The sequence below is a fragment of the Trichosurus vulpecula genome, chromosome 4 (genome assembly GCF_011100635.1).
Source record: "Trichosurus vulpecula isolate mTriVul1 chromosome 4, mTriVul1.pri, whole genome shotgun sequence".
NCBI lineage: Eukaryota > Metazoa > Chordata > Mammalia > Diprotodontia > Phalangeridae > Trichosurus > Trichosurus vulpecula.
In genome coordinates this window covers 100770125-100783057 of record NC_050576.1, presented here as the reverse complement: position 1 = coordinate 100783057, position 12933 = coordinate 100770125, and positions in this window count along the sequence as shown.

Sequence of the window (12933 nt, the reverse complement as noted above, 5' to 3'; positions counted from 1 at the left end):
GAGGTCTGTAGTGCCAGACTGGAAGCCTGTTTGGAGCAGACACACAGCCTCAGCAGCAGCAGCTTTGGGAGCACTCAGACCAGAAACAGTAAGGAGGTCAGACCACTGGCCAGAAAGAGATTACAGAGGACTTCTTACAGGTACTGAGTATAGTTAGCACTGATTGGTAACTCTGTTGCCCTTCTGGGTCACAGTTCCAGGGAGGAGTGGTGTGCTTGTGGTCGGTCACAACAGTTCCAGGGCCAAGAACGATACTAGTGCTTACAGCAGCAGGGAAGCAGAGGACCTGGTCATATTTCCAGGGTGGCTGCAGAGAAGCAGAGACCCTTCCTAAGTAAAGATCAGAGTGCAGACCAGGACAGCAGGGACCACACCTCTCCCCAAATCACACCACCTTGGAAGCACCCGAAAACTTGCAGACCCCCCAGAACTAGCTCTGAAAACAGCATGAAAAAGCCAGAAGCTTGGGACATTGCCTTCCCACCCCCAGGGTGAGCAGAGCCCAACTTTAACACAAAGTTCAGTCAAGAAATAAGCTGGAAAAATGAGCAAACAACAAAAGAACTTGACCATTAAAAGCTCCTATAGTGTCAGGGAAGACCAAGACATAAACTCAGAAGAAAACAGTATGAAAGCAGATATAACCAAAGCCTCAAAAATATTCACTGGGCCCAAGCCCAATAAGAACGAGCATATCTAAACCTTTTATATAATGATCACCCCTTTCTAAAGTATATTTTCAAATCTACATGTTATTTTGGGGAACTGACATTTTGCCATAAGGGTAAAGAGAAAGAATGATATGAATATTTACATTAAAGAGTGATAATTGGGTTCTCCAAACTGTGGTTATTTCTGAGATTCTTATCCCTCTTTTGCTTAAAAGCAATGACAAAATTTGTCAGGGGTAAAGTTTGTTAGAAAGACAGTACAGCATAGAGAATAGAAAATTGGCCTAAGAGGCAGGTAGTTCTGGATTCAACTCTCATCTTTAACACATTCTACCTATGTGCCCCTGGGCAAGTCACTTAACTTTTCAGCGTTCTGGAATCTTCTTCAAGACAGTAAGATGCAGAGAAAGGCGTTAGTCTGCATTGGTGAAGGACATTTTCTCATCTGGTAATTCCCTATATCAAAGAAATAACAACTCTAGTCTTCATATCCTAAAGTTAATTAGAATCTAGATCTTTAACTTTTCCTTCCAAGCAATATCAGAAATAAAATGAAATAATACAAAATTTCTTCAAACCAAACTCAGTGCTTGGAGGTTGAAAGGAACAAGGCTATGGAATAAAACCCATAACAGTACTGGTTCCCAGCACGACCCAAAAGCAAGTATAAAGTATTTAGCATGGATGAGCTAATGCTAAGTCGCCCACACCCCTATTCTCTTTCAGCTGACTTATACTAACTTGTATTCATGCTGGCAAAGCTGATTAGGTTTTCTCGTAAAGGAGGTTGGCCACAGACATACCATGCTGCTACAATGCACTCCAACAGTGCTAGGGGTAATCCTAGTATAGAGAAAGCTATAGAGGTACTATTTAGATTTCAGCTCCTAAGACCCCACAATTGTGCTTTCCATTACACGAATCAATCACAATGACACCATATGTTCTTAAACATGAACTGAATAGTTAGCAAGAATAATTATAACAACATGTAATAAATAGAAGGCAAAAGCAGGAACAATAAACACTTAATGATGTACTTATAAATCTGAGTCACATTCTTCCATCGATGCACACAGTATCAGGATTGCAGAATGAGGGAGTCCGAGCACAAATTTATAGAACCCTATCAGTGATGCATATAAGTTTGGAGACTCATGCCCAGACATACTCATAACTCTAGACTCCAGATCTGAATGCGTGTAGTCTCTTTAGAGAATAATATGAAACATACGTTACTTCTTCCTCCTATGATCTTTATCTAGGCTTCTGATAGACAAAGCTGTTTGTTTCTCTGCTATACTTGGGCCACTGAAATAGTATTAAGCTCTTCTAGCCAACAGCAGCATTAAGTCTTAGGTATGCATAGCTTCCAAGATCTGCTCCTTTGGCTAGGCTCTATGGCAAAAAGCAGTTCTCTTTAAAACTAGGATCTGCAAAGCTATACCCATCTTCCTCTCTATAGGCTTTGAGGGGTTTCCCCTCTTTCTATAGATGATATTAGGGAGCAAAGCAGCCCTTTCCCTAGCCAGCTCTTCACCGACAGCAGAAGGTTCTCTTTTCCTCCAATCGACTCTTTAAGACAGCAGACCTTTCTGAGTTAAGAAATGAAAAATCAATATTTTGGTCACATACAACACAAATAGTCCACATACAATAGTCCCCTAGCCCCAAAACAATTCCTTGATTCATAGTATCCCAGATATGAACTCCAAAGTATTGAAAACATATTCAAATGAGCTAATGGAAAACAATGCACTGCAGCCCTCTTTAACATCAGTCACTACTTGGGCCTCTGAGCTGCTTTCACTCAGATCCTCTCAGTACTTCTATCTGAGGGGCAGCCTTTTTCTCAGATCCTTAGAACTGTTTGTGTTTCTCTTCAAGCTGTTTCTCTCTGTTTCACACAAAATGTGTCATTTCAGCAAATAAAATGCCTACATAAGAAAGGGGCAGTACCTTACACCCATTTTCCGCTGTTTCTGATGACAGTCGCAGTGGGAGCTAGGAAGTAGCAGTGTTACCATGGATTCAAAAAAGGGCTTTTGTGCCCTAAGGGAATGAAGAACTAAATTACATTGTAAACAGCCAGTATTTAGGAGAGACCTGAAATCCAGAAGAGTAATGTAACTACAGTAACACTGCAGTTATCTGGCTATCAGATATAGCTGGCACCTTAACCCACTGGAACACATACAGCCTAGGAGTGAAAAACAACAGCAAAAAAACCCAACCAAACACTGAAGGTGTTTAATACTCCACAAATATTTCTTAGGGCAACTACTCAGGAAACATTCCAACAAATAGAACTAAAATACACATATTACAAAAGATGCAATGGTAATTGGCCTCCTCCAGAGTTTTCTCAATGTCTTATGATAAATGTCAAAGCCAAGAGCTGTTAGCACCAAAGCTACTTTTCTTGAGTCAGTAGAAGAACAAAAAGTTATGGGGGGAATGAGGAGAGGAAGAGGGCAAATGGAAGAAACAAACGAATAGTTAGCTACGTGATTAGAAGGATAGCTGGATTGCTTAGAAGCTGACCTTAGCAAAGTGGAGAGAAATGATAGCAGAGAATAGGGACAGCCACAAGGGAAGAAAAAGAAGAGACCATTAGCCAGACAGCAGAATACAGTGGGAGCATTCTGTGTAGAGACAAGCAGCTCTGTGTAGCTCAGTAGCTGATGAAGGACTCACTCTATTACAATACAATAAAGTTTAATTAGGTTATTCAGAATGGACTCCATTCTGAATACAGAACAGTAATGGCTTATGCTATTACATTAAATTAGTATCGAGGAGTGTTAGATTTAAGAGTCAGACCTAAATTCAAAACTCAACTCTGATATTACTTGTATGACCTTTGATAAGTCACCTCACCTCTTCCGGATTAAGTTTCCTCATCTGTAAATTAATATAGTTGGATTAGATAATCTCTAAGGTGCCTTCCAATTCTACATCCTATGAGCTTATATCAATAATAGTTATTGACTTAAGTAAGGAACATATATAGTAAAATTATATATGTTCCTTTCTTAAGTCAAAGTATGGTATAATGCATTTCCACATGGTATAATGCTTACTCATATGCAGATAGATTTCCATCAAAAATTTTTCAAATATAACAACAGTTCAAGAAGTCAGATTAAATCAAGTAAACAAGTATTTGTTACACACTCACTATGCACCAAGTACTGTGCTAAATGTTAGGAATACAAAGAAATGCAAGAAAAAAGTCCGGACTCTCAAGGAGATCACAGTATAATTGGGGAGACAACCGGCAGGTAATTATGAACAAACAAGCTATAGAAAGGATAAATTAGAGATAGAGGCATTATCATTAAAGGGGATTGGGAAAGAATTCTTGCAAAAGGTAAAATTTTTATTTTTTTTCATTTTTTTATAATTAAGATTTTTTATTTTTAGTTTACAACACTCAGTTCCACATAATTCTGAGTTCCAGATTTTCTCCCCCTCCTCCCCCCTTCCTCCCCAAGATGGCATGGAATCTGATATATCTTCTACATATAACTTCGCATTGAACTTATTTACACAATAGTCAAGTTGTAAAGAAGAATTATGACCAATGGAATGAATCATGAGAAACAAAAACAAAACAAAACAAAACAAAAATAAAAGAGAAAAAAAAAAGGAAAAAAAAGGAGAGCATACAGTGTGCCTCAATCTGCATTCAGACTCCATAGTTCCTTCTCTGGATGTAGATAGCTCTCTTCATCATGAGTCCTTTGGAGTTGTCTTTGCACCTTGCATTGCTGAGAAGAGTGAAGTCTGTCATTGTGTACAATGTTCTCCTGGTTCTGCTCCGCTCACTCAGCATCATATCATGCAGGTTTTTCCAGGTTATTATGAAGTCCGTATCTTCCCCATTTCTTATAGCACAATAGTATTCCATTACCTTCATATACTATAACTTGTTCAGCCATTCCTCAATTGATGGGCATCCCCTTGATTTCCAATTCTTTGCTACTACAAAAAGAGCCGCTATAAATATTTTTGTACATATGGGTCCTTTTCCCACTTGTGTGATCTCTTTGGGATACAACCCTAGAAGGAGTATTGCTGGGTCAAAGGGTATGAACATTTTTATAGCCCTTTGGGCATAGTTCCAAATTGCTCTCTAGAATGGCTGGATCAGTTCACAACTCCACCAGCAATGTAAAAATGTTCCAATTTTCCCACATCCTCTCCAGCATTTATCATTTTTCTGTTTTGTCATTTTTAGCCAATCTGACAAGAGAGATGTGGTACCTAAGAGTTGTTTTCATTTGCATTTCTCTAATCAGTAGTGATTTTGAGCATTTTTTCGTATGCCTATAGATATCTTTAATTTCTTCCTCTGAAAATTGCCTGTTCATATCCTTTGACCATTTCTCAATTGGGAATGACTTATATTCCTATAAATTTGGCTCAGTTCCCTGTATATTTTAGAGATGAGGCCTTTATCAGAAACACTAGTTGTAAAGATTTTCTCCCAATTTTCTGCTTCCCTCCTAATCTTTGTTGCATTGGCTTTTTTTGTACAAAAAACATTTCAATTTAACATAATCAAAATTATCCATTTTGCATTTTGTAATGCTCTCTATCTCTTGTTGTGTCATGAATTCTTTGCTTTTCCATAAATCTCATAGGTAAACTATTCCTTGCTTTCCCAAATTGCTTATAGTATCAGCCTTTATTCCTAAATCATGAACACATTTTGACTTTATTTTGGTATATGGTATAAGATATTGGTCTATGCCCAGTTTCTGCCCTAGCATTTTCCAATTTTCCTAGCAGTTTTTGTGAAATAGTGAATTCTTAGCCCAGAAGTTGGATTCTTTGGGTTTATCAAAGAGTAGATTGCTATAGTCATTGACTACTGCATCTTGTGTTCCTATCCTATTCCACTGATCCACACCTCTGTTTCTTATCCAGTATCAGGTAGTTTTGATGACTGCTGCTTTATAGTACAGTTTGATATCTAGTATGGCTAGGCCACCTTCCCTAGCATTTCTTTTCATTAATTCCCTAGATATTCTAGACCTCTTGTTCTTCCAGATGAATTTTGTTATTATTTTATCCAGTTCTGTAAAATAACTTTTTGGTAGTTCTATTGGTATGGCACTGAATAGATAAATTAATTTAGGTAAAATTGTCATTTTTGTTACATTAGCTCAGCCTAACCATGAGCAACAGATATTTTTCCATTTATTTAGATCTGACTTTATTCATGTAAAAAGTATTTCATAATTATGTTCATATAGGCCCTGGGTTTGTCTTGGCAGATAGAATCCCAAATATTTTATAGTGTTTACAATAACTTTGAATGGAATTTCTCTTTCTATCTCTTGCTGTTCGGAAAATGTAAAATTTTAACTGAGACTTGAGGAAGCCAGGTGGAGATGAGGAAGGTGGAGGTGAGAAAGGAAATAATTCTAGGCATGGGGTACAGTTAGTGAAAATGTAGAATCAGGAGATAGAGTGTCATACATGAGGAATAACAAGGAGGTTGCAGAATTTCTTTTTAAAAATTAGTTTTTAAGGAGTTGACTGGTAGAAATTTTGCTCATCCAGGAAACCCATTCTGGAATATTCATTAAGACAGAAATTACAATATATAGTAACCTCTCAGCTGACAGAGTAGGGAAATGGTATATTCTGACTGTTAGGTTTTCCATTTAACAATTTTAATCCTGTTTATACTTGTAGTTACTGAAATATTACATGACAAAAAAAAAGATTTCAAGCAATAATTGTTTAGTAGTTCAGAAGATGGAAACATTTCTACAAATCTAACCTCCTCGTTCTTAATCTTCCCACTTTCAAACAATAAATTAGCTTTCTTTTTTTTTTAGTATTTTGAAAAGGGGGATGGGAGGAATAACATTTCCTAATGACTTGTTTTTGCAACTTCAAGGTAGGATTTCTATAAATTTATATTTTAAATTCCAATAATAGCAGTAGTTTTGTGTATATTGTTGCAATAGCTAGAATTAATATCAAGTTTTAAAAGCCTCTGGTCTTCTGGATAGTATACATAAATTTAAGGAAAATAGTCCATTTTCTGAGGAATTTCCAGTTACCAAGAATTGACTTCTTCTTGGACAAAATACAACAAATTCATTATACATTTTAAAACAAAAATATCAGTGTTAGTAAATACATTAGATATACACCAAATAGGTGTTTATAAATAATCTCTAGTTTGAGCAATATGAAAAGTTCTAAACTGTTGGGGAAAAGTTTTATTTCTCTTGATACTTTGTGGCAAAGTGGATCTCTTGACATCTCTTCTTCTCTTTCCCATCAATGACAACTTAAATACATATTATCTTCTCCCATCATCATATATAAACTGGAAATTGTATTATACCTGATTAAAATTGGGTATGTTTTTAAGTTTGTAAAATAAGTTTCCCCACATTCCAAGTCCTGTTATTTTGTTTTATTTAGTTCAAACTCAGTTTGTATCAGGTTTGTACTCAAAGTCTTTTCAGCATACCAGAGCTACACTCAGGGAGATGTGAGTTGTCCTGTGTGAAGTCCAAATGGAAGATGGATCCCCTACAGATGATGAAGTCTTTCAGATGTTACTGTTTATGGATTAAATTGTGGCCCAGATTAAATCAAGCCCCAGATTATTACAGAAATGAATGTTTCTTCCATTAAGTTCCTTGCTACTCAAAAGAGATCAGCTTAATAATCCAGAAAGGAAAAAAATAAATAAAGAATGCCTATGATCCAAACTATAATGGATTTGGATGGCTAGTCTATAAAGTTATTATATCTCTACACATATCTGGGATGGGTACTGTAGACGGAACATGATTTGAGTCCCGGATTTACTAGGAAAAAAAGTCAGACTGGATCATATTAAAGAAATTATGCAGTGCTTTTAATGTTCCCAAGCTACTTCCTGTGCAGTGATCCATCTTCTTTTTTTAACACAAATTTTCTCTCTGTTAATGTATAGTTATGAGGCCAAAAACATCACAATTTCTGAAGATTCGAAACTGCAGAGAACCCAAAAGGTAAGAGAAAAATGAGAAGGAGGGGAAGGTAAGGTACAAATGGGTTGTAGCATGTTTCCAATGTGAAGCTTGGTCTAGCCTGGTCTGGGAATAGTTTTCTTTGTGAGTTCTTACTCACTCACTCGCCTATAAAGAGGGAAGTAATTCTAAACCCATTAATCTTCTAGGGTATGGCCTCTAGAGGGATGGTGTCCTGGAGGGTTCAGCAGCAGGGCAGGTTGCAAGAGGAAGCCTACCAGATACCTAATTCAAAATGCCCAGTAGGCAGTTGGTGATGGAGACTTGAGTTCAGTAAAGAGATCAGGACTGAATACCCAGCTCTGGGATTATCAGTATAGACAAGTTAATTAAACTCTGAGGGTGAGGATGGGGGTGGGGTGGGGGAGTGACGAAGAATATGTAGGAAGAGAAGAGAATGGGATGCGGGATAGGGCCTTAGGCTATACCCAATCATCCAGCAAAGGAGACAGAGAGTGGTCAGAAAAGTAGGAGGAGACCAGAGAGGGGCGGGGGGGGGGAGAGAGAGAGAGAGAGAGAGAGAGAGAGACATCAGTGTCACACACACACACACACACACACACACACACACACAGAGCAAAGAGTATAAAAAAAAAGAAAAGTAGTCAACACTGACCTCTGCTACAGAGAAGCCAAGAAGGAAAAGGGCTGAGAAAAGGTCATTGGATTTGGCACCTAAAAGATCATTGTTAACTATTAATTTCTTGTAAGACAGAAGACCTAGTTACCAGGCCCTTGTGATGATGGTAATCACCTCACAAGAAAGAGATTAAAAAATTACCTTGTGCGTCTAACAAAATAGGAACATAATCATCTTAAATAGTCTAGTAGCTGCAGGGTGAAATTTAACAAGCGCAATTAAGTTCAATTTTAGCCCTTATTGGAAGCTCTATAAGATGCAACATGACATTGGAGAGAGTATTCAGACTTTGGAGTCAGGAGGGCCTGGGTTTAAGTCTTTCCTCTAATATACATTAGCTATGTGGCCATGGGCAAGTCACTTAATCTCTTAATTCCCTCAGTATAGTTATTTACAGCAGTAGGAGTTTACTTCTAGGATAGGGCTAATAGGAGTCCCTAACATCAATGAAATTACAGTTCTGAGCCAAAAAAGACAAAAAAGGTAGATATAGTTGTCCTGAATATACTTGCCTCATTTCAGTGCCTTTCCTATTGGGTCCCTCTCTGAAGGCAAGGACTACATCATATGTTTCTTTTTAACTTGCCTATAGTGCGTAGTACAGTGCTAGGTACACAGTAAACGGTTCTTGAATAGATGCCAAAGAAGAGACACCGGCATTTGATTGTGTGGCCAAGTGTTTAAAGGGCCATGGCCAGAACACCCAATATCACCATAAATTTATGCATGTCAGACTGTGATCGCTGATATGCTACCCCTGGTGCTTTTTTGGGATTCTTCAGCTTTCATGAAGCTATGTGATCTTTGGTTTCTTTGGCCTCTTCTGATGTGCTCGTTTACCAAATCTAGTATACTTTTTCCACTGGCAAGATGACGTTTCCTTCTGATTCTTTGTTGTTGTTGTTGAATTTAGTTTCCTATATGGACCATTGCTTGTTTCTCTCTATTTCAGGCCTATCTTCCAGAATCCCCTCTCTCAATGGTGCAAATGACACCAGCTTTTCTCTGCCAATGTGAGGTAAAATCCTTGCCTGGCTGATTCCAACTAACAGGATGCCACAGTCAAGGACACTCTAATTTGTATTCTATATTGATTTTTTTATACAGCTTTAGGAAAATTAAGGAGCCTTTTGGCATGTATATGTTTCCTCATTTTTCTTAAATGGCATTACTATTCATTTCTTAGCAGCTGTTCAGGGGAATGTTGGGAAATGATTTGGAAACTTGAAAAGGAATAAATTCTCAGCCTTCCTACCAGGTTCTCTCATGCCATGTGTAGGATAGGAATTAACCTCTAGTGCTTAATATTTACATTAGAGTTAATGACAGACTTGTAGAACAGAAGCTTAAAACACTGTGGAACAAATTGTTAGAATTCAGATAACATCTGCTAGCCACAAAAAAATTTTAAAAAAGGAAGTTTATAGTTGGAATAACTACCAATGATAGTAGGAATGCCTTCTGTTTAAAAAAAATTGCAAATCTTGTAGAATCCCAGGTTCAGACTTGGAAATGCTAGGAAAAAGTCTATAAAAAAAGTTTCCAAGTTCCCAGGGTGCAAAGATTTTATGATTAAAAGCTGAATTTCCTCTAATCTGTAATTATAGAGATTAATTTCATAGCCTTTTGCCTTCTGGTCTTCATTCATTGGTTTTTTTTTTCATTCATTCCAATATTTGTTTAATACTAACTAGGTCTATAGCACTATGCTAAGGGATGTAGAGAATATAAAGTGACATGTATGTACTCTAAGAATCCTGCTCCCAGGGAACTTAGATTTTAAGTAAGAGGATAAGACATTTTGGGGCTGATATTGTTTGTATTCTTTCATTTCCTTTTCCCTCCCTGAGTAATCTTAATATAGTATACTTAATTTAATTTGCTATGTATATTTTTATTTAATATGTATATTTAAATGTTTTATTGATGCTTTTTTAAACATCACTGTTACTTCCCAACTGTCCCCTCAATAGAACCTCTGTTTGTAACAATGAAGTACAGTTAAGGAAATAAATGGACACATTGACCATATTAGAGAATGGATGCCTCATTCCACAACCTTCATCTCCCACCTCTCTACTGTGAAGAGAGAGGTATGTTTCATTGCCAGGATAAAACTGTGGGGACACTAGTATACAGTGTTTTTGAAGGATGGGAAGATACCAAAGTCAGTGACACATTTGGACCTTGGTATAGCTTACTTAAGCTCTGAGGATCACCTACCACCCCAACTGGCACATCACATCTCCAGAGCCGGTCTGGCTACGTCTCCTCCTCTAGGGTTAGTCCTGAAGAGTCAGGAGTGATGTTTTAATGCCATGGGCTTGAGGGACTACATTTGTGCTTTTTCCAAAGATTATCAATTATGAATCATTTAGTAAGCCAGCATTAAGCCATACTTTTTATTTTTGTAATTGTAGAAAAAAGTATTTACTAAGATGATAATATTATGAATAATTGGTCCTAAACATATCCCTAGAAGCCTATGATACACTCTACCATAAGAACACACATACCTAGTCCAGGGGAAAGTGGGCTCAAGGTTATAGAACAGATAGAGCCAATAGGAGTCCCTATTAGTAACTCACCATTCTTGGTTGCTAGGAGTCTTTTACTTCACTTCTTGGGGTGGTTAGGTATAATGTAGTCTCTTTATTGGACTCCTTGTAGAATCACGAGTATGTCCTTGGTTCCCAATGATGCAGACACTTTTGCCAGCTGATCCAGGGGATAGCTATCAGATCCAGATGATCCATTTAGGACACCAGTGGGACTATAGCAGCTGTTGTTGTCCCTGAGGAAAGATGGGATTAGAGGTCCAACATCCTCCAAACCCTTTGAGGCTGTCAAAGTCCTTCTCTAGTCAAAGGGGGAGAGAGGGAAGGAAACCTGGTCAAGACCTCTCTTTGTCCCTAAGAAGTTCCTTCTTGGAGTCCAGCTAGAACTCCAGAATATTCCAATGTATAGAATTCCATCCCTTTTTGACTTCTTTGATAATTTATAGACAGATGAATTATGGCAAATTTGCTCAGCTGAGAACACCGTCATATGGTTCTTGTGCAAAGCTTCACGTCTCAAAGGCTTTTTAGCGCTATTCATGATTGACTGAGGCATGTTCTTAGCTATTTAAAGTATCAAAGCTAAAATGGGGGTGGGTGATTTCAACCCCACCCTTACATTAATACCAAAAAAATGACCAAGAGAATGCCAATAACTACTGACCTATATGCCTAGTCTCCCGTCTGTATAAAATCTTTTTGAGGGTCATCTGTTCATGAATTGAGGACATCCTTGATGAGGGTCATCTGTACACAAATTGAGGGCAACCTTAACAAGGGTATTAGTGGAGAACCAGCAGACTTTTGAAAGTGATAATCAAATTTGGAATTCAAAATTTTAAAAACCAATGTTGAAAATTGTTTTTACATGTAATTGGGGAAAATTAAAATACTAAAAAAAGAAAAGAAAAAGAAATATGCAGTCTCAACATAAAAAAAGAAAGCGATAATCAATAGTGGGCCACATCTTGACCATCTCACTAAAAGATGTACAGCATATAAGATCCTATGGTACTAAATTTTTGTTATAAAAAAATTTGATTCTGTACCAAAAAATACCATCTTACAGGCTCTTTTAGAACAAGATGTCTCCCATCCACATATCAAGCTCTATCGGGATTCCTTGGAAGATATAACAACAGAAATAATCCTCTTTAATGACTACGATAATAAATGTGAGGCTAGGCAAAAAACAGGGAGCCATATGCTCGACAGAGGTATTCAGGACTATGATGGAAGAAATCCAATATCAAGTCCAGGTTAAGGAAGGATTCCCTGTGAGTGATGAGGTCTGGCAGTTGCTCCTGTTTGCAGATGGCATTGTGTGATTGTATTGTTTGTTTCAAGCCCCAAGACAGAGCAGAATCTCCCGGAAGAGATCTATAATCATTCAGAGGAGTTTGGCCTGTCCATCCACACAGGAAAGACCAAATGGATAAAGAATTTCTATTACCCTGTTATGCATCAGCCTAAAACAGCTTATAGAATATGTTCAATCGTACATTGAGACAGATAATACATATGAACAATGAGGTGGACCTATAGTTGGAAAGGATGAGGAGAGTGCCCTGGATTGCTTTTGGGGAAATGTAAAGCATTTTATTGACCCCAAGTTTCACATGAGAGTAAAGATACTTCTTTTCAATAACGTTCTACCAGTGTTGCTCTTTGGCAACAAGATGTGCAACATCACTGCCTCCAAAGAACTAGCACCCTTATCACATTGGGAAAGGTAGAAGAAGACTTTTAAGGTTGCTGGGTAGACCTGTTGCTGTGAATTTTGGGGAGAATATAGACCAAAGTCAAACAGATTAGGCAGGAATGAATGGATTGTCAGCTTTAGAAGAAACTTCTAAAATTTATTTTCCAGGGGAAGGTTGGGAGTGATAGGGAGAGGACAAGATGCCAATAGATCTCAGTAATATCAATCCTGATTGGCAATTAGACCCTTTGATTCCCTCTGGGTGGCAGTTCTTGATTTTCTTTCATTCTTTGTTTGATTAATGAGGATGCTT